The sequence below is a fragment of the Lissotriton vulgaris genome, chromosome 3_1 (genome assembly GCF_964263255.1).
Source record: "Lissotriton vulgaris chromosome 3_1, aLisVul1.2, whole genome shotgun sequence".
Lineage (NCBI taxonomy): Eukaryota > Metazoa > Chordata > Amphibia > Caudata > Salamandridae > Lissotriton > Lissotriton vulgaris.
Window position 1 is genome coordinate 1,107,032,514 of NC_141689.1, and position 20,201 is coordinate 1,107,052,714.

General features: G+C 46.6%; 1 protein-coding gene across 2 annotated transcripts in view; it reads left to right on the forward strand.

Annotated features, from left to right (window-relative positions):
- Nucleotides 1-405: 405 nt before the first annotated feature.
- Nucleotides 406-20,201, forward strand: part of SLC9B2 (solute carrier family 9 member B2) — a 368,958-nt gene continuing 349,162 nt past the window's right edge. The window contains exon 1 of one of the 2 annotated variants that reach the window (XM_086961576.1): nucleotides 406-627. The gene's annotated coding sequence lies outside the window, so the exon portion shown is untranslated. Of the gene's footprint in view, nucleotides 628-784; nucleotides 892-20,201 lie in introns of those variants that run through there. The other variant, XM_086961577.1, reaches the window with a different exon arrangement.

Sequence of the window (20,201 nt, forward strand, 5' to 3'; positions counted from 1 at the left end):
ACATTACTAAACGTAAACACTTAAACTGCAAACAGGAGTATCCCTTTTCCAAAATATAGTTACTGGCATGATGTCCTTATATATTGCAGTTTTGTAGCATGCATGATTTAGAGGACCGCATGCTCAAACCAGTGAAAAAAAAAATATGAAGTAAAAATAAGGAGCGGGCTTTTCAAATGATGGAGTCCGTTGGATTGAGGAGTGGAACCACCAGGTGCGTTACTTGTAATTATAAGAAGTTCCTGGTTTGTGTTTACTCAAAGCGAATTGGTACGGACTTCATGGAATAAGAGAGCGCCCTTCATTAACCCTAAATCACCCTGCCAGCCGGTGCTACAGTGCTTGGTCGAGCTCCGTGTCATCATCCCTGGAGCCCGCCTCCATGGCTCGGCCCGCCTTCTCCCCGCCCCCAACCCACGGCCAGGAGACAGCGCGCAATTAGAGCTCAAGCGCGCCGTTATAGCATCAACGACGTCCGCTTCGGGCACGGATTACTTGTGTCGCGCCCTTTGCCCGTGCCCTCCACCCGTGGGCATCTTTCCTTCTCGCCCCTGCCGCCAGCCTGCCCGAAGGAGAACCGGCGGCGGCTGCTTCCACCCGGGTGTCGCTGCTGCCCGGATTTTGACGGTGAGTAAAAGCCACCCCCCTGCGCCTGTCATAGGACACTGCTTCTCTACCCCTAGTGATTCTCCTCCTCCTCCGCCCGGCATCTTCTCACTACTTGTGTTACGTCATGGAAAGGAAGCCTCCAGTTCAGTGCTTAATTTAAACCAGGTAGTAGAAGGTGACACCAACCTGCCTTCATTTTTGGGGACCGGGACATATTTTTCCACATAAGAATTTGACTCGGAGGGAGAGAGAAGAAAACACAAAAAAATGGAGCAAGAGAAGGTACCGGGACGAATAAAATAACCTGCTAGAGTGAGTGAGATACAGAGGCAAGGAGCGTCTGGCGGTGGATGAAATGAATAATACGGCCTGGGAAATAAGCATTCGCGGCCGCAGCTTTACGAGACATATATTTAACAAATTAGGCCATGCCGGGTATTTTTCCACATCTGTAGGCTATCTATTGTAAGTTATAACACCTTTTGGAGTTACTGCTCCAGTGTTGAAAGCGAGATCTAGACATTTTAATGTGTCCTTCATTGCCATTAAAACTCTGTTCCGTCCTTCTCTGGTTTTCAGTGAAGAATTAAGCGTGAAGGACACGAGTCTCACTTTGTAGATGAGCTGTAATAATTTAATTTTATCTGTTCGATATTTTTATGGCATGCTAACCTGCTGCTAACAGGTTGCCTTTGCCAATGTCAAAATGCCCGCGCCTTTCGAACGCTTGTTTACTATTTTTTTAACTTATGGAAGTGCATGCCCACACTTCTATCATGGTTTCAGGTGTAGTTCCATCACCCAAAGATGCTCACAGAATTCCATGAATGTTCACCATTATGCCACTGCCAATATTATGCCAGGAGTGGGCCGTGGAAGCATCACGCACAAAACTTGTGTGCCCAACAAGCAGAAAGACAAACAGACACACAATGTGAGAAATAAGATTAGTTGTTTGAGGGCAGTGTGAGCCAATCTCAAGCAACAGACACAATTCTTGTCGGGGTGTACCACAAAAGTCATAAAATTAACCTGTGAGTAAACCTCTGGTAGCTTGGGACAAAAGCAGAGCAAACGTGTAAAGTATTTATGCAGCACTTAAATAAAGTGAAAACACAACTCTAGAAAAATCCCTCACTAATTTAGACTAACATTTAATGAATTGTTTGACACCAAAAATGACAAAAATCTAGTCGGTAGAACTGGAGTTATGAACTTTTAAAGTTTTTGACTCAATCTAGTGCTTAAAAGATTGAAGAGCCAAATGCGAACATCTGGTCACGTGAGACCGTGGCAAAGTCAAAAGTTATGGCTGACCCTGATGAAGCGCGGTACGGATGCAAGAAGTGGACTTAGCCCAGTCTCCATTTAACTATGGGCTTACAAAAACATTTCAGAGGAAAATGTCTGAGAAGATAAAGTTCAGAGGGGCAAGGCAGGCATCGATGACTGAGGAGGAGACGTTGTCGCTTGGAAGCCGCTGGATGAAGTTGTGGTGCAGATTTCTACGTCCCGACTTAGGGCCTGATTTAGCGCTTGGCGGACGGGGTACTCCGTCACAACTATGATGGATATCCCATCTGCCGAAATATAAATCCCATTACATCCTATGGAATTTATATTTCAGTGGATGGGATATATGTCACCGTTGTGACAGAGTAACCTGTCCGCCGAGTTCTAAATCAGACCTTTTTTCTCTTCTTTGTCAGTTGAAAATCTCCAGAGGGACGAAACTGCAGGCTGTATGCGGAAAAGGCTCCAGGAGGCCGATACTCTTCGAGAGATTAGCTGCAGAACAGGATTTGCTGCTGCAGAGATTACATGGAAGTAGCTAGTGCTAAGTCAGGCCGACCTGCAATGCACCTTGGACAGGTAGATCCTGGTTTCCTCTCGGTTCTCAGAGCACTTTTAGCATAACATTTTTTAAGTTCCAAGTTTTGCTTTTGGATGGTGGGGTATCTTTAGAACCACTTCCATGGGTCAAGGACTGGTTGGGGGCACCACTTGGAGGGCCAGGGCTCACTTTAGTCTGGGTTCCATTGGCGTAACAATAGTACCAACAGGGCCCCGAGATCCAGGGAGTCTGCCGGCACTGTGCACATGCAGCAGCCCCTGGCCTAAAAGCTCCTGACTGGGTCAAGAACACGGTAGGCCCCCTCCATGTACTTTGTAGGGGGGGGGGGGGGGTCCACTCAAGTTTCGTTATGCCACTGCTGAGTTCATGTGCACTTTGAAAGTTGATCGAGCTTTTTGTTTCCCTGTAGCTCTGATCAGGAGGTTAGCTAACTGGCCCTTGGAGCCACTCTGGTGGTCCTGGGTTAAATGAGGTCTCATGGAGCAGGGTAGCCCTCCAAGGGCGGAGGGCTGGCTTCAGGGAGCAGGACAGTCCTCTTGGAACAGCAGGACAGTCTTCTGAAATACACAACAGGCCTCAGGCAGCAGGGCAGTCTTCTGAGAGTCCTCCGCAGGGCAGTCGTGTAAGAGCCCTCTGGCAGGCGGTCTGTAATGGCTTTGGCTGTCTCGGAGTGGGGGGGGGGGGCAGCTCTGCTCAGAGACCCCCAAAGTCATAATAAGGCCCTATCTGTGAGGGGGCAGAGAAAGAATTGTTACTGCTCATCAGTCTTGGAAGGGTTATAGGCCATTTCCAAACAGGATGAAGTTAACTATTCCACAGTGAGAAAGGTCATTTAGGAAATTAGAAAAATCAAGATGGCAGTCAGAATAGACAGGAGTTGGCGCCTCAGCAAATTCATACCATGATCAGACTGAATAATGCTTCTTGTGATCTCAAAGCTGGATCCAGGCATCTATGAGCGTCTGTCAATAATGTAAACGTTAGTGTCACAATTCTGCCATTAGGAAAAGACTGTACATGTACAGCTTTAATGGAAGAAGCAACCCCTTTCCTCTAAACAAATCCTAAAAGTTTTAGGTTTCAAACAGAATCAGAACAGACCACAAGACTTCTGGAATAATGTCCACTAGACAAATGAGATCAGGCTGGAGTTGTTTGGCTGTAATGTACACAACAAGTCTGTTGCAATCTAGACACCTCATATCGCCACAGGTATTTCATGCTAACTGTCATGGACAAGGAGTGGATGGATTTTGGCCTGCTTTCTCAGCTGTAGGAGGCGGACGCCTCCCATACCATTCTTTGTGTTGATTCTAAATTTCTTTCTGCATCAGCCAGTTCTAGAAGAAAATGTCAGGCCATCTGTCCAGGACCTAAAGCCTACCTGTGATTAATCAAAGAACAGGAGAGTAGTTCAAAACACACCAGTGAATCTTTGACTGAATGGCTGAAAAAGTAAAGACCACTATTCACAAAGGAGGGGAGAAGGTCAAAAGATTATACAACTCCACCACCCCAAACCCCCAAGGCAAAGTATACACACAAGAAGGGGTGGAGAGACAGAAAAAATACATCTGTTTCGAAAAACTGCCCTCACTCACACACAGAAGTGTGTGACATGCTTCATCATTGGGTCTGCTTACAAAACGCCGTGGTGTAGCCACACTCAGGGCGGAGCATAAGGGAAGGGGTAAAAAATAAAAAATTCGAGATCACAAGACACAACACAAATACAAATATAACAAACACAGTGATAGAACAGTGAATATCACCCTGTGACTGGGAATGGTGATACGACAAAGTGCAGCTAATGGGAAAGTGCTCTAAAACTAGTTTGCGGGTACCAATCAGACCTTTATTTATAGGTTCCACACCCAGGATTAAAAGAAAATAGGATAGGTCGTGTTTAGAGGATAAGATTAGGTTATCAAAACACCCCTCCTGGTATTGCTTGTGCCAATATGTTTCGACCGACTTACTTAGCCTCAAAGGGCACCCCGGTCTTCTTCAGGATGTCTATCGTTCCCAGTCCTGGTATTGGCCCAACCGCAATTCGGTCAGAGTGCCAAAATAAACTAGTCTCTAGTGATCATAACTCGATCGTCACGTGTGGAGGAGATTCCCAACAACACGGGGAACAAATACTGAAAAGAAGCATGATAATATATACGCTTACATTTACGTGCCAGAGTAAGGAATCCCAGAGTAAGGAATCCGCCCACAGCCTATTGATGTCTATTACGCGCTTGGTGCGCGTAATAGACACCAATAGGCCGTCATGTGGTTTCAATCATCGTGCCCAGACAGGGGTGCGATAATTGAAACTGAAACCATAGGCTCGCTGTGGCGCGCGTGCACCACTCGCAGACTTTTTTGGGGGTGATCCATTGCACGGGGAAGCAAGTAAATGAAAGAAGCCATGTTTTGTTCGGTGTTACTTTCACCCGGCTTGTTTTAAGAGGCATTGGCAAGTGAGTGTGTTACTTAATTCAACGATGGTTGTATCCTAGTTTGCCCTTTCTTGCAGATGCTCCTGTCTTTTTTTGTTCCTACTAATTAATAATTTTTAATTTCCAATTGTACTTGTACCTTCATGCTAAGGCGGTATCTGCTCCATGTGTTTGTAAAATGTATTTGCTTTTTGTTTAGGCACCGCGCACCTGGTCAGTTCCAAACTTCTTGTTAAAATGGAATCCTCATCCAAATACAAGTCATTCATGTAACACCACCTGTGCCACCTTTTGAGAATGGTCTTTGTTCTGGGGAGAAGGTAATCACTGGGATAGGTACACTTTTGACGGAGTCCACAGCGGCCTTCCTCCATTTTTTTTTTGTTTGAATATCTTTTATTAAGGTTTCAATGCATGGTCACCATACAAATCAAAACATTGAGTAAATGTAATAAGTCATCCTTTCAAATCACTGTAGTAAATATAAACATCAATAATTTTATATAGGACATTGTCCCCATATCACGACCATCAATGCGGGAAGGATAAAAGAAAGAAGAAATAAAACAACAGTTCCATTTAACACTTCGTATCTGATAGTGTATCCCATCTCCATAGAGCGGTGGGCCCTCGACAAGAAGGGAGATGTTGTCTAGGAACTGAGCTAAGGGTGTATTTCCCAAGCAAGGGCCCATCAGGGTGTGGCAGTTGTATGCCCAGTGGGGTGTCAAAAAGTGTGTTGTCATCTGGATCGGCCATAAATGTGGCTTATAACATACGAGTGTGTCATTTAAGGACACAGCCTTGCGCGTGTATGATATTCCAGCCCACGTCTAATCATGTCTAGGAGACCCATCATCTAGAGTGGCCCCTTAAATTTAGGTGCAGGTATTGCGAACCATTCAGAGGACAAAAGTTCTACAAGGTGTATTCCAAACAAGTTAACCAATGTGTCCGTTAATAAAAGTGCCGAGACACCACTAACTAGTTCAACTGGAGGCGAGGGGGGGGACCATGTATAAAGACGGAAAACGAAAAAGGCCAATATCCAAGAAAATAAGAGAGAAAAAAGAAAACAGAAGCCAAAGAAAAGTCAGGAAAAGGTGAACAAGCATGCGTGTCTACTGGTGTATTTTGCTAATCCCAAATGTGGGAATTATGGTGTGGGGCGGTGATATGCGCAACATCAGTACTGTGACACAGGTCGTGGGTATCGGGCCCTGCGTGCTGGGGGCGCGTCGGAGCCATCTGTTGAAGGTATATGAGTAGCATCATGTAACGTGGGCATGGCATTCCTTTTGTAGTCTGGGACCAAATCTCCTCTTATATTCGCACCGCTCTCCCTCCTATTCGCCCTCCAGGTTGTGTCCGGTGAGGTGGGCGCCTAGGTGACTCCCTGGTCAAGACACGCCTGATGGAAGGATTTCAAAGTGTCATCCCAGAGCTGCGCTATTGGGAAAGCCCTCAATCTCGCCGTTTCCTCCCTGTGAAGGGTGGTACTGTCTGCTACCGCCCAGTTATTGAAGGAGGTGCTCCAATGCCTGACGTGTGGTGGGTCACTGCTTTTCCAATGCTTGGTGAGAAGTCTCTTGGCTGTAATAAGTCCCAAATCCCAAAACCTAGCATGTACTTTATTATGCTTTGTTCTTTTGTATAAGCCAAGCAAGCATGCCTCCCATGTGTGTGGTAGTTCTACACCAACCCCTTTTGTCAGCAGCGTTGTTACAGTGTGCCAATATGTTAACATCCTGGGAAAGGTCCAGAGCATATGAAGGATATTCGCACCCGCCAGAGAGCATCGTGGGCATATGGATGTATCAATTGCGAAGTATTGGTTAATTTTGTCTGGTGACAAATATGCCCGGTGTAATACGTAAAATTGGATGGTTTTGAAGCGGGAATTTCACGGGATATTGGCGGGCCCCTCCAGTATCCTCGCCCATTCCTTATCTGTCCAGTCTCTGCCTCTGTCCGCTGCCCATTTGTCTCTCAGTGGTTGGAGGGTGATGAGCGTGTGTAACAAAAATGCCTGCGCTAACCAATGGATCACGTGGGATCCGTTCCCCATAACGTGCAAATATTGCACCAGTAAATGTGTTGGCAATTCCTCGGATATATCGCCCCAGGCCTTCGTATACATGCGTATTAGAGATGCATGTAGTAGGAATTGCCCTACAGGCAAGCCAGTGTCAGCAGCCAGCGTGTCGAATGGGAGTAGAGCGCCATCTGCGTACAGCTCGGCCATCGTGTCCACCCCGGCTTGTGTCCACCTTTCTATTGCAGTCATTGTCACAACCCGTCCATCTCTGGGAGTGCCCAACAGTGGGAGGGCCGGGCCATAGGGCGCCACCGCTCGTGTGAGTCGTAAGCCACGCGTATAGCACTTGCGGGCCACTGCTAAGTGTATTTGTGTCGGGCAAGGTGTCCTGGTTAGGGGGTGGAACAGTGTATGGATCTGAGTATGGGTCAGAGTTAAGGCGTCGGAGGTCGTGTCATCTAGATGCTTCCCCCTCAACCATCCAACCACCCATTGTAACTGCGCCGCTAAGTAATAAAGTTCCTGATTGGGGACCGCTAGTCCCCCTGCGGCCACCGGTGCATAAAGTTTCGTCAGCGCCACTCGGGCCTGCCGGTGTTCCAAATGAGAGCTCTAACCATGGTTTCTAGTTCTCGAAAGATGCGGGTCGGGACATACACTGGTATGTTAGAATAATAATATAGTAGTCTTGGTAATACTATCATTTTCGTCAGGGTTACCCGACTGGGTACATTGAGGGGGAGCGTTTTCCAAAAGGCCATTTGTGCCTGCAAGGAGGAAATGGCCCTGACCAGATTACCCTCTAATATGTCCGTGTGGGATCTGTAAACGTGGACACCCAGGTATCGGAACGTGGTAGGGTGCCAGGTTAGCCTCGCTCCATCAAGTCGCACCTCGCATTCCTGCATGTTCGGGCTGAAGGAGTACACCCCAGACTTGCCCCAGTTGACCCTGAGCCCTGAGAGGGCCGCAAAGGTGCGGAAGGTGTTCGTTAGTGTTTGCGGAACGCAGGTTAGATCCTTGACATATAAAAGTAGATCGTCTGCAGGTAAGGAAACTGCATGGATTCCGTCCACTAATGGAATTCCCCAATCCGCACCCTGTTTTCTTAATAGTTCTGCAAGCGGATCCATTGCCAATGAGAAGAGCAATGGCGACAGGGGACAACCCTGCCTAGTACCCCTCCGGACCCTCATAGCATCGGACAGCAATCCACAGTACACAGCGGCCTTCCTCCATACCGTTCTGCGAAGGCAGGAGGCATGGACAGTGTTGCCTGTCACTGACCACACACACCTTCTGTCCCCATCCCCTCTATCTACAGTGAGAGGGAAGCGACAGTGAAACATGGGTACACAAGATGAGCTGTTAGCCAGAGTGCATCATCTAATCATAACTCATGTGTGGCGAGCACAGCACCGTACAAACGCACAGGCATAGTATCCCTGCTTCGGGAGATCATGGGGAGTATATACCTGTATATACCTATCCACTAACCTGTACCTGTGGGAGGTAGGTGCATAGCAATGTCAGATTGTGTGAAGTGGGTTGGACAGGAGGGCTAAGGAGTATGATGCTACCTGTCTGTTTTTCAGGGTATATAGAATTTGAAGTAGTTTGTTGTGCTCGATTTATTAACGTTTTTATGTAGCGCAAGCCTGGACCATAGGCGATAGCGCTTTACAGTTAAATCATCGGTATGAGTGTACAGTAAAATAAAATGAAAATGCATCTATACAAACGAGCATTTCAGATAAAGAAATGTAAGTGCGCTTTTACAGGATAGAAGTGTACAGTAATAAATTAAAAATACCTATATATGAGGGTACATCACAAATCTAAAAACATGTATACAAATAAAAGCAGCTCTGGTAAAATGTCAAGAAAAATTATTGCCAGGAGGTTCAGTTTGTGCAGGAAAGGACGTCACTGTCCGCTCTCGGAGACAGAAATGGGGGAGTCTCCAAAGGGTCTAAGAGAAAGAGCCATGAAAAGATGCGAGCATCAATAGGCAGGTCCAGTGGTGGATAGGCGGAGGGGTGCAGTAAAAAAAGGTGAAAATATTTAAACAAACTTAGTTTCCAGTTAACGATTACTAGCTGCAAGCTTCTTGCTCGCTGGTTTATTCACTGAGTTGGAAAGTGTAAGTAACCTGGAAGTCCTACTGCCTTCTCTGCTACTCTGAGATAATTCACTACTGTGCTTCCATGGTTATTCAGTGGTTATTCAGTGGTCTGTGCGTTGATAAATCCAGTCTTATGGAGCCGGAAGTAGATGGCTGACTACAAACTGGTTTGGAGTTCTGAATAAAGGTGTATTTGGCATGGTTTACGTGTTCTATTGTAATCTCTGCTGGTCCTAAAATAACCCGAAGCATGTTTACTACAGCTGACATTTATCATTTTTATAGATTTACCTACCGGTTTATTACAAAGATTATCTCTGATGTCCATCAGTTAATTGAAGCGCATTTAATTGAGGTGGCGCAAACTCACTGATTAACAAATCACCTGCGCTCATGTTTTGTTGTGTACCTTTTTATAATCAGTTGGGAATACGACTGATGTGAGCATAGAAGGTATTATAATTATACATTTAATGAGAGCTCCCATTTTGCAGGCCATTCCATGGCTGGTCTGAGGGCCATATTGTGTCTTACAGGAATCCTTAGTGCTAGAACTGAGGGCAGAATTCAAGCTCGCTGCTTAAGCAGTTTGGGGTGGAAGGCTGTTCCTCCTTCATAAGAATGAACTCTTCTGATCTGACGTAGGGTCTTCAGGATGACTTTGTAACTGATTCTTATCTATCGCCGTTTCTGTAAAAATATCCATTGTTTGTTTGTGTTTATGGGCTTTGTGGCGACGAGGAAAGAAGGTCTATAGCAACTGCTGCACCCCTCCCTGAAACAACAAATGCATTCAGGGGATCGTATTAGGGTGATGAAGGAAGGCACAGCGTCCAGCTATTACCAAGAAAGAAATGAGTGGTTAGATGATGAATAAAAAAGCCTTCCCTGAATGGGAAATAGAATCACCTGCCTAGAAAGAAATATGAGCGCTAAGCGTCTCTAGTAGGTCAGAGGTCAGTTCTTAGCCCAAGGAGCAAGCTGAAAGAAGTGTCAGACAGAAATCAGTGAATTACAAATGATAAACTAAGGAAAATAGTAGAAATATATATATTCAATGTATTCAAAATATAAACATTTCAACAACCATTATTTATTTTGTATGTAGTAGTTTGTGGTATGTATACAAAAATTCAAAACAACACAAATAATATCAAAGCAAGGATATGTGATATTTTTCAAGTCCGAGCAAGAACAAATGAGAATAAAATTCCCCAAACGCAATTAATGTTTGAGCTTTTAAAGCGCACTGCTACCTGTAGGTTTCCTGGCGCTGTATAACGCTGGGGTACCCGTCCTGGCTTTCCCTGTGGGATGGTCCCTGCTGGGAGTCCCCAAGGTGGAGCCAGGCATCCCCGGCGTTGATGGGGCTGTTGTGGAGATTAGGCAAGCTAATGCCCAGAGTTGCCAAATGGGACCCCTGATTAGAGTAGGCACCAAAGCGAGAATTATCGAGTCCGCTGACCCAAGTCCACGACCCTGCCGCATCGGGAATTGAACCCTGGTCCCGGCCGACTTCTGCTCCCGGGCCTGCCGCTTCTAACCAGTGAGCCACACCACTCCACGCAATAAATAACAGCAGAGACAAAAAAATCACACCAACTGCATCCTACCATCTATACAATCCTTCAAATATACGTCCCATTCATACTACTATCTTACCAATGCTAACACACAACTAAAAAGAGTGCATCAATGTGAGGACAGGAACCAGTACATCAGAAATACAGTGGTATGATGATGATTATTACATTACATTAAACAAGAAAACATCTCCGATAACAGCGTGAGCTGCAGAACTGCTAAAATACAATGTTATTCAACATTGCGTTGATGGCAATGGATGGTAAATAGAATGACATATTTTGCGAGTATTCAGCTGTTCTTATATTTGTACCACCATATGGTTTCTGTCCAGCGCAGAGCTGATGAAGCCTAGACTAACTCTAAAAGTTTAAATGGAAATCTTACAATTCTGTTCTTTCTGGCACTCTGAAGGCAGAGTAAGACATAGATACTGTTTTTTGCACCCCCTCTCCCCCGAGGTAGAGTAAAACATAGAACGGGGTTGAGTGGTAATTCTTGAAAGTAGGCACACATTACAAGGAAATATACGCTGGCTCACTGTCGGAAGCGGATGTAAAAGAAAATACATTTGCATGGTGAAGGGACAAATGTTTAATGTGAGTAAAGATAATAGGTAGATGAAAAGGAAGGCATCTTCGTGCATGAGTTTAGGAAGCATACACTGCATTTTACAAGTTACTGAATTGTGGTTGCAACAACCATGCCACTATGCTTGCTGCTTTGTGTTTTTTGTAATTGTTGGTAATGTAATGTAATGTAAGTGCCAATTTATAACGCGCGGCAATCGCTCCAAGGAGCATCTAGGCGCCCAGAAAGAACCACCAGGTGTTAGGTAGTTCCTATGCTTACTTGACCGAGACCCGAATTACACTAGGCTTCTGGCAGTCATATCTTGTAGATTAAAGATCCAGGTTTTTAGATGTTTACGGAAATCTATTTCTTTGTCCAGTAATCTCAACTGGGGGGGAAGAGTATTCCATGCTTTTGCTCCCAGTACCGCCAGGGATTTACCCCCTCGAGTTTTAAGTCTGAAACTTGGGACGGTAAGCAGGTTGGCCGTTGAAGAACGCAGTGCTCTGGTTGGGCAGTATCTGCTGAATTTTTTCCTCAGGTAGGATGGGCCTAAGTTGTGAACAGCTCTAAAAGTAATTAAGAGTACTTTGAACAAAACCCTTTTTGTAATAGGCAGCCAGTGTAATGCCTTAAGGGCTTTGGTTGCAGATGATCTTTTCGGCCATTTTAAAACCAACTTCGCAGCTGCATGTTGCACCATCTGAAGTTTGTGTGTGACAGCTTTATTTGTACCAGCGTAGAGGCTATTGCAGTAATCGATGCGTGATGTTACTAGTGCAACCGTAACTGTTTTCCTTGCTTCAAGGGGCAGAAGATCAAAGAACTTTCTCAGTCCCTTTATTACCCCAAAGCACATGCCTGCCACTCTAGCCGCTTGTTGTCTAAAAGACAGGTCAGAGTCAAAATGCACCCCCAGATTACGGGCCAAGTTGGTTGTATGAGGTGGTATTTCAGCTTTTTCTGGCCACCATAATCGTGGGATGAACTCATTATTTGGGCCTATAGGCATGATCTCTGTTTTGCCTGTGTTGCATTTCAGATGGTTTAGACGCATCCATTCAAAGGTGGCCGTTAGGCAACCTTTGAGATTTTCCTCCCAGGCTTGGTTATCCTTATCCATTACCAGGATAAGTTGTGTGTCATCGGCATAGGCTATAGCGTCTATGCCAAATGACGAAATCAATTTTATCAGGGGTGCAGTATAAACATTAAACAGGGTCGGGCTCAGGCTCGAACCCTGCGGGACTCCCGTCAACAGCGCTTTTTCACTGGAGCAGAATTCCCCCAGGGTCACCACTTGCCTCCTGTCACTTAAAAAGTTTCTTATCCACTCAAGCACTGTCCCTGTGACACCAGATGTTATTAGCCGGTCTAATAGGATGGCATGTGAGACCGTGTCGAAGGCCGCCGATAGGTCTAATAAAATCAGGACGGCCTTCTTGCCTTGGTCTAGGGCTGAGCGGATAGTTTCTGTGTTTGGTGGGTATCTGTTATTTCTAAGTTACAAGTTATGTTTTACTCTGTGATGCCCGTATCAACATACATGATATCATCAAGCTGCCATGCAGTCCCCACCATCAGCAACATCATTTATTTTCTGAATTCTCGTGAGATATGTATCACAGTGAATGTTCTGATCCAACCCTAAGGGCCCGATTCACAGAACTAACTGAAGACAAAATCCTAAACTTACTACTTTTGGTATTCATAGAATGCACTTACTACTTTTGGTATTTACAGAATGGATTTACGACTACTAACTTTACGTCCGCAGCCCGGAGGCGGAGCTTCCGGCTTGGAAGGGGAGCTTACGGCCCGGAGGCGGAGCTTCCGGCCCAGAGGTGGAGATTTCAGCCATGGCTAAATCCCCACCTCCGAGCCGGAAGCTCCGCCTCCAAGCCAGATGCTTCACCTCTGGGCCAGAAGCTCCGCCTCCAGGCCGGAATTTCCGGCCCGAGTGCAGACGTAAAGTTAATTGTCGTAAATCCATTTTGTGAATACCAAAAGTAGTAAGTGCATTCTGTGAATACCAAAAGTAGTAAGTTTAGGATTTTGTCTTAAGTTAATTCTGTGATTCTCAGTCTGTAATAATTGAACTGTACTTAGTAACATAACGGTCACGGACTCGCAGATAATTCCTAGTTGCTTTTAGCCAATGTTATTTTAGATTGATGTCAGCCCAGCTGCTTCCTAGTGCAAACATCTTTGCCAAAAAATATCTCAAAACAAGCAATGACAAAGTAAAAAGCCTGGAAGCCAACATCGGACATACTGTCTTTGCAAATGTGTGTTCTGTTCTGTAATGCACCATTTTTAGCATGCACAGTGCCTGTTTGGACAACACCGTCATCATGCCAGAATCCAGCCTACATGTATATTTGATATACCACTGTCATCAAATAAACCTGATCTAATACGTAAAAATCCTATTGCAATGCAAGCACAATTTACTACATACTACCTAATTAGACCTGCACAGCCCCTCCAACCCTCACCTCCAATGGGTAAATGAGTTCCACAGTGGCTCCGAGGGCCACATCCTCGGACACCAGACAGCAGCCATCATTCCCAACTCTAGATCTTCAGTACTTCTATTTTGTGGGGGCGCATCCTTTTAGAAAGCGCCTGGTTAACATTTTGCATGTATGCACTCTAGCACGATTTTACAGGTCACTTCTTGATAGGACTTATTAACAAGCATTTGCAATGCAATAGGTCTCGCATTATTAAAGTTTGAGCTATAGGTCTTGCATTATTTAGCAATGCAAATAGCTCAAACTTTAATAATGCGAGACCTATTGCATTGCAAATGCTTGTTTTGCTTTTGACTCTGCATCTGTTTGTGAATGCAGCTTGGTCAACTTCCTTTATGCAGGCTGTGTGTGACAACATTCTTTTGTATCTACACTAAAGCTCAGAAACATCCATGCACTGTATTTGTTTATCTTTTTAGTGATTCGTACTGCTCCTCGATTACATTTTTACCTTTATTCATTCTTTTCATTACTAGAAACAAAAGCAGCATAGGCGCCTTGGTTATCAGCACGTGTTGTTTTATAGCGGGAGCACAATGCTTGTGGAGTTTGTTTTGAAGAATGTTTTGTGGAAAATGAGCTTGACCTTTCCTGCAGGGAAAGAGACGATTGTATTTCTCATTACAAACAAAAGCTGCATAGGCGCCTCTGCTGGCAGATGGACAGTTTTACAGCGCTTCTCTGTTTTTGTTTTAGAAATGGTTTGTTTGCCTCTAAAGCAGCATTAAAGTCATTTTATACGTTCAATATATTGTTACTATAGCTTGCACAATCCGCCATTGTGGCACTGTGTTAATTATCAGTATGATAGTAAATCTGACAGCATAACTTAAAATTTACATTGATGGCTGACCTCCCTTGCTGCGTTAATTAATTTATATATAGGGCGTTGTACGTTCTTTACACAGAAAATATTTTTAAAATTTCTCACCCAAACTGACATGTTTACAGATATATTTTTTTAAAGTACAAATAATGCAGCTTAGACGCCATGGGAAGTCACGTCACTTACAACAGGAGCACACCGACTGTAGAGTTTTGTTTGCAGGGATGGCTATCTTTGTAGCTTATTTCCTTTTGAACTGTGTAGTACTTAAAATGTCAATTACTTGTTGATAGGGAAAGTAAGCCAGGCTGCTTACCAGACACAGCCTTTGATTAGTGGTACCCCTCACAGCATGGCCTACTCCAGCCTGTAGGGCCTACAACTCATGCACAAAGAGGAGTGAGCGCTTTGCAATCGAGTGTGATCAAGGTAGCCAGAAGGCCTGGTGTTACTCAAGGCTCCACTTCAACCTGCAGCTCCACTCCTCCTCTCTCATTGCTTCTACAACAAGGATTTGCAATGCAATCGGTTTCGCCTTTGGGATCGTATATGTATTTAGCTATGCAGCACATAGCCTGGGTGCTGAAACATCTACTGTTCTTTAACATGGAGGGGGAGTAAGCACCACACTGCGGAACACGCCAGGTATGGGAACATATCATTGAAAATACAAGATTTAACAAAATGTTATTCTCTGCGGGTTCTTGTTGAATACAAGTTTCTATGGCCTGGAATTTAGGGAATGCTAAAGTGATTCTGGTATTTTACTGACCTCTGCTGGTCGTTTTCTATCAAGAAAGTTAAATATGCTTGGTACCCCCCATTCCAGATTACTCACCTTTGGAAGACAGGCTACTCCTGGACCCTATCCTGGACAAACCTACTTCCACAATATACCGTAAGCTAGAAAATAATATACCAGACCCCATGTTGGCCCTGAGAACGACATGGACAGATGATCTAGGACACATGGATGACTTAGATTGACAGGAGGCAGTACAGAGTCCAAGAGAAATTGCAATTCGGACATGATTTCGGTTAGTGCAACTCAAGATTCTACACCGTACATACTGCCCACACACGCTCCTACACACCTGGGGTAAAACACACACAGTGCTCTGCGTTAGGGGGTGTCAGCAAGTGGGCACCTTTTTTTCAAATTCAATGGGAGTGTCCAGTGATAGCCAGATACTGGCAGGGTGTGACGCATGTCATGTAAAGAGTTTCAGGGGTGGAGGTCGCTATGGATACCAAATGGTTCCTACTGATGGTCAAAGGTGATTCTGACTGGCCCAGGTATACGGAAATTTGACTTGCTCTAGCAGCCGGAATCGCCAAACGGAACATAGCGAGAAGGTGGGGGTGACCTCACCGCCTTCCTTGAGGGAATGGAAATGTGACCACAACTGGTGCCAACGGGATGAAGAAACGGTGTATAAAAGTAGGGGATGTGTTAAAAAGTGGGATAGAATATGCTCACCATGGCACAAATATAGGGAAGGGTTGGGAGTGGAGGTCTAACACCAAAAAGGCGTGGCGAGGAAGATGTGGTGCCCTGGTGTACTGAAATGATTTAATTCACTGATTGTATGTACAAACGGTTATGGGTTGGGTCTCCTGTCATAAATAAGACCGGCGTACTTACCTCCACCCCCCCCCCGACCCCTCACCCCTGGAGACAAATGTGCTAATGTTGAGACGTCAAAGTGCTGTAATTATTGATATGTATGGTCAATTGAGCAAAAGTTAATAAAAAAAGACTTAAAAAAAAAAAAGTTAAATAGAGGCAGTTACCAGAAACATAAAAAAGAAAGTCCCTAAGTAGAAAGTAATTCTGGTATTTTACTGACCTCTACTGGTCGTTTTCTCTCAAGACAGTTAATTAGAGGCAGTTGAACAAGCAAAAAGCAATTCTGGTATTTTACTGGCCTCTACTGGTTATTTTCTTTCAAGACAGTTAAATAGAGGCAGTTAAACAGAAAAAAAGTCCCTAAGCAGACAAGTTCTAGGGCTGATCTTTTTTCCAGGAAGTGTAATCAGCAGCTGCATGATAACACAAGTGTTCATTGCCTTTATATTGTGAGCCCTTTCACCATCCCTACAGTCACAACAGTGTTTTATCTCCCGTCCTTTAGCCATATAAATACAGGCAATTCAGTTTCACTGTCTGCAGATTTGTTCTAACTTCAATTTGGTGCTAATTTAAACCCTACGCATTTCATTGAATCCGACACTCCTTTGTAATTGGACATCTGTTTCCTGTGTATACCCTTGTTGATTTGTGCACAGCTGGTTGGTGATTTTGAATATGGATGTTAGTAAGGGCTCAATTGGTTCAGTTCTGAAAATGTAGCAGCTGTTTGCCAAACATTTCATACTAAGCCACCCTTTGTGATCCTGGGAAATCTCAATTTTTCTTAGTGTCCAGTTTTGCAACCAAATTGGAGTAATTAAAAATCAGATACAATTTAACTAGGCTTCTTAGACTAATAACAACATATAATGCAATATACAGGTTCCATCACTCAGTCACCCATATTATATAAAGATATCTTGATAGTTTCAGTAACCCACAAAGCGACTACATTTAATTATGTGCTTGATATTGAGGGACAATAATCAATCACTAGCAAGTGCGGATTTCGGCAAATCTAAATTTTCCACATACAGTATACAAAAATCGAAACTATCAATCAATCAATCAATAACATTTGTAAAGCGCGCTACTCACCAGCTAGGGTCTCAAGGCGCTGGGGTGGGGGGGGAGGGGTGAGGGGGGGTGGCTGCTACTGCTCGAAAAGCCAGGTCTTGAGTTCCTTCCTGAAGGAGAGATGGTCCTGGGTGAGTCGTAGGTGGGTGGGGAGGGTGTTCCAGGTCTTGGCCGCCAGGTAGGTGAAGGATCTTCCTCCGGTGGTGGTTCTGCGGATCCGTGGGACGGTGGCGAGGGCGAGGCTGGCGGAGCGGAGCTGGTGGGTTGGTGTGTAGAACGTGAGGCGGTTGTTGAGGTATTCGAGGCCCAAGTCGTGGAGAGCCTTGTGTGCGTGGGTGAGGAGTCTGAACGTGATCCTCTTGCTGATGGGGAGCCAGTGCAGGTCCCTCAGGTGGGAGGAGATGTGGCTGTGTCGGGGGATGTCCAGGACGAGTCGTGCGGAGGCGTTCTGGATGCGCTGGAGCCTTTTCTGTAGTTTGGCAGTGGTCCAGCGTAGAAGGCGTTCCCGTAGTCCAGACGGCTGGTGACGAGGGTCTGGGTGACCGTCTCCCTGGTTGCAGTGGGAATCCAGCGGAAGATCTTATGGAGCATGCGGAGGGTGTTGAAGCAGGAGGAAGTAACAGCGTTAACTTGCCTGGTCATCGTGAGGGAGGAGTCAAGGATGAAGCCCAGGTTGCGTGCGTGATCCGTGGGCTTGGGAGGGGAGCCCAGAGCAGGGGGCCACCAGGAGTCGTCCCAGGCGGAGATGGATGGGCCGAGGAGGAGGACTTCCGTTTTGTCTGAGTTCAGTTTCAGGCGGCTGAGCTTCATCCAGTCCGCGATGTCTTTCATTCTGTCCTGGAAGCTGGCTTTGGCGGAGACAGGGTCGTTGGTGAGGGAGAGGATCAGTTGGGTATCGTCGGCGTAGGAGATGATGTTGAGGTTGTGCTTGAGTGCGATGGCTGCGAGGGGGCTCATGTAGACATTGAAGAGGGTGGGGCTGAGCGAGGAGCCTTGAGGTACGTCGCAGATGATCTTGGAGGCTTCTGCGAGGAAGGGGGGAGACGCATTCTTTGGGTTCTGTCGGAGACGAAGGAGGTGATCCATTCCAGGGCCTTTCCTTGGATCCAGGCGTGGCGGATGCGGGTTGTCAGGATGTGGTAGCAGACCGCGTCGAACGCAGCCGAAAGGTCGAGCAGGATGAGGGCGGCAGTTTCTCCGTTGTCAAGCAGGGTCCTGATGTCGTTGGTGGCTGCGATGAGGGCGGTCTCGGTGCTGTGGTTCGCTTGGAATCCGGACTGTGATGGGTCGAGGGAGCCGTTCGTTTCGAGGAAGGCTGTCAGCTGTTTGTTGACGGTTTTCTCGATGACTTTTGCGGGGAAGGGGAGGAGCGAGATGGGGCGGAAGTTCTTGAGGTCTGAGGGGTCTGCGGTGGTTTTCTTCAGGAGGGCGCTGATCTCTGCCTACTTCCAGCTCTCTGGGAAGGTGGCGGATTCGAAGGAGTTGTTGATGATGTCCCGAAGTTTGGGTGCGATGATGGAGTCGGCTTTGTTGAAGATGTGGTGTGGGCAGGGATCGGCTGGGGAGCCCGAGTGGATGGTGTTCATCGTGTGGGTGGTGTCTTCCGTGCTGACTGGGGTCCAGGCGCGCAGGGTGGTGGTGGGGGGGCATAGGTTCGGCGGCAGGGCACGGGTTCTGGGCGCCGAAGCTGTCGTGTATGTAGAGGATCTTACGGTGAAAGACGGTGCCAAAAGAGTTGCCGAGGTCTTGTGAAGGCGTGATGTCGTTGTTGCTGGCCTTTGGGTTGGAGAGCTCTTTAACGATGTTGAACAGTTCCTTGCTGTTATGGGTGTTGTTGTCCAGTTGTTCTCTGAAGGATGACCTTTTGGTGGTGCGGATCAGTTGGTGGTGTTTGCGGGTGGCGTTCTTGAGAGCGGAAATGTTTTCCTTTGACTGGTTGTGGTGCCAGGCTTTCTCGAGGTCGCGGCAGGACTTCTTGGAGTCTTTGAGATCGTTGGTGAACCATGCGGCTTTCCTGCTGTCCAGGTTGCTAGGAGGGTTTTTTAATGGAGCAAGGGCATCGGCGCAGTTGGTGATCCACTGTGTGAGGTTGCGGGCTCCTTCGTTGGGGTCCGTAGTGTTGGTGGGAGGGTTATGGCTCAAGGAGGTGGTGAGTCGGTCGGTGGTGATCTTACTCCAGCATCTACGGGGGTTAGACGCGGGCGGTGGTGGGTCGTTGTTTTCCTGAAGTTGAAGTGTACGCAGCTGTGGTTTGTCCAGTGGAGCTCGGTGGTGTGGCTGAAGGCGATGTGGTTGCTGGAGGAGAAAAACGGGTTCGAGCGTGTGTCCGGCGTAATGGGTGGGGGTGATGACCAGTTGCTTGAATCCGAGGTTGGCGAGGTTGTCTAGAAGGGTGGTGGTGTTGTTGTCCTTGTTGTTCTCCAGGTGGAAGTTGAGGTCTCCTAGGAGGATGTAGTCGGGCGAGCGGGCTGATGAAGTCTGCGATGGCTTCGCTGAAGTGTGAGCGTGGTCCCGGGGGTCTGTAGATGAGGGTTCCTCTGAGGGTGGTCTTGGGGTCGACGTGAATCTGGAAGTGAAGGTGCTCTGCGGCGGTGAGGGTGTCGTCGGTGTTGGTCGTGATGCGGATGGTGTTTCTGTGGGCGATGGCGATGCCTCCATTGGTCTGGTTCACGCGGTCCCTCCGGATGATCTTGTAGCCGTCCGGGATGGCAATGGCGATGTCGGGGGCTGAGGTGGGGTTCATCCAGGTTTCCGTGAAGAAGGCAACGTCTGGTGCTGTTTTATCCAGGAGGTCCCAGGGTTCGACGGCGTGTTTGCGGACGGAGCGGGTGTTGAGCAGGATGCACTTGAGGTGGTTGTTGTTGGTGGCTGTTCTGGCTGCTTGGTGCAGGACC